We start from the raw sequence: 2,669 nt of genomic DNA, 5'->3' as shown, positions 1-2,669 counted from the left end.
TTTTATTTGTATAGTTATAGTATTAGTGTGTATATATAAATGAAATAATATTCAAACTCTGAAAGTATTTGTGTCAAGTACAACAAAATAATATTGTATGTAACGTAACTGATAATTTAAAAAAAAGAAAATGAAAAAAATGAGGAATAAACTGTTTTTTTTAGATATTTTGAGATTAAAGTAAAAGAATAGAGGGGGCACGAGCTATGTGTAACACTACCCACAACAGTGTTGGGACCCTGTGGCGACTTTTTAGGTCTTTGAATATCAGCCAATAGCATCGGAAATATTAACACAGCCAAATAGCTACAAAAGAGTAGAAAGCAATTTGCTAGTAGACGAAAAAGATCCTCACCGCTTGGGTCATGTAGTTGTCTGGATTTTACATACATGTATACTTATACATTTATTATTTTGAGCTCAAAGGTTGTTCGCGCAATAATTTCATTAGGTTAGCCCGCTGCAAGTTTTACTTAATTAGATAACATGAAAATCTAGTTTAGGATTGCTGAGACATTATAAAGGCTATTTAGCCTCAATCTACTCCAACTCACACACCAGTGCTTAAATTTTACATTAAAGAATAGCATTGCGACCAGATTCCTGTGTTGATATGATAACAGCACGAAAATTCGACAAGGTACAACTCGCCATATATACATTAAAAATATCAAAACCTATTATTCCTGGCTACTGGCTTCGGTGGTCACGGCAAAAAAAGTCTACTATAGTTATTTAACGCATCGTATTATAGACAGTTTTCTACGAATACAAAAAAGAAAAATTCAGTTTTGTTAGACCCGTAATACTATGGTATACCTGATTTTTCAGTATGGCTGAAAACTGGTTCTGATCCCTTGGATATTAAAAGGTTTATTCTTGTACACTTATGGCTTAAGATTGCCATATGAGCCATTAAAACAATCTCGATGTGATAAACGTCTAAGAACGGTAGCCCAGTAATAAGGTAATATTTAGAAACGATGACGAAAACAATCTACAGGAGCAAATGATCCAAATTTTTGGTTTGTAATGTTTTGACACTGCTAGATTGATAAGTAAAAGATCCCTCAGATTTAAAATCAACAAATGCGAAAACATATTTCTTAAACGTTGGCAACCAGCATTTATTAAATGCCTTCTCCCTGCCTAGTTTAAATTTACTTATAAAGGTATAGGACAATGAAGTATAGATTAATCTTCCGTCTAATTCTTGCGTTCGAAATTTTGCCCATGGTAGTTCAAAGAAAAAAGTGGTATAAAAAAATAATCACACGCAACCCCTCCCTCCAAGAAAAGTATTTTTTAAAGCGAAGCTTTTTTTATAATTAAGGTCGGTCCGTCCGTCCGTCCATATCGGTTAGCTCTTTTCGTTAATTTAGACATAGACATGTTAGAATTTTCCCATAGATTCAAAACTTTGCCGAATGATTCCTATAGCAGTTAGGTACGATTTAGAAAGCGCAGCAACTCTATTATCACTAGTAATCCATTTAAAAACTTTTTGACAACAATTTTTGTGTGAAATAATTATCTTATTCATTTGACTTTTTGAATTGTGAATACTAGGACAACAAGGTTCAATGTTATAAGCAAGACATCTCTATGATTAAATCCTAAAAATAAAAGTACGTTCTTATACAATGTCCTAAATTTAAGCAATTTTGAAACAAATTTATGATTTTCTTCTGATTTTAGAGCTTTGCTTTTATGGATTTTATCATCCTTGTTTTTATATAAACTTGATGTTAAAATTGTTAGAATATCTTTATGGTGTTTATAAGACGCGGAAAAAAGATTTATGCAAAACATTTTTCATAAAAGATTAGCATAATTAGAAGGTTTAAAATCGCAGTAAAGGGTCTAAATATCAATGTACAACTTGCCAAAGAGACTGGTACCAAATTTCTAAAAAAAAGTCCTCTATAATTATGTATCTCTGTTAATTATGATACTAATGATTGCCCTATGTTACCATGGTACTAAATATCTATCTATAGGGTGGTAAGTCCTCTATAATTATGTATCTTTGTTAATTATGATAATAAAGGTTGCCCTATGTTACCATGGTACTAAATATCTATGTATAGGGTGGTAAGTCCTCTATAATTATGTATCTCTGTTAATTATGATACTAATGGTTGCCCTATGTTACCATGGTACTAAATATATATCTATAGGGTGGTAAGTCCTCTATAATTATGTATCTTTGTTAATTATGATAATAAAGGTTGCCCTATGTTACCATGGTACTAAATATCTATCTATAGGGTGGTAAGTCCTCTATAATTATGTATCTTTGTTAATTATGATAATAAAGGTTGCCCTATGTTACCATGGTACTAAATATCTATCTACAGGGTGGTAAGCTCTTTATAATTATGTATCTCTGTTAATTATGATAATAAAGGTTGCCCTATGTTACCATGGTACTAAATATCTATCTACAGGGTGGTAAGTCCTCTATAATTATGTATCTCTGTTAATTATGATAATAAAGGTTGCCCTATGTTACCATGATACTAAATATCTATCTATAGGGTGGTAAGTCCTCTATAATTATGTATCTCTGTTAATTATGATACTAATGGTTGCCCTATGTTACCATGATACTAAATATCTATCTACAGGGTGGTAAGCTCTTTATAATTATGTATCTTTGTTAATTA

This window comes from Acartia tonsa, chromosome 4 (assembly GCF_053477335.1).
Source record: "Acartia tonsa isolate MP-2025a chromosome 4, ASM5347733v1, whole genome shotgun sequence".
NCBI classification, from domain to species: Eukaryota; Metazoa; Arthropoda; class Copepoda; order Calanoida; family Acartiidae; genus Acartia; species Acartia tonsa.
The sequence above is the reverse complement of the archived record's forward strand: the minus strand, read 5'-3'. Positions refer to the sequence as shown.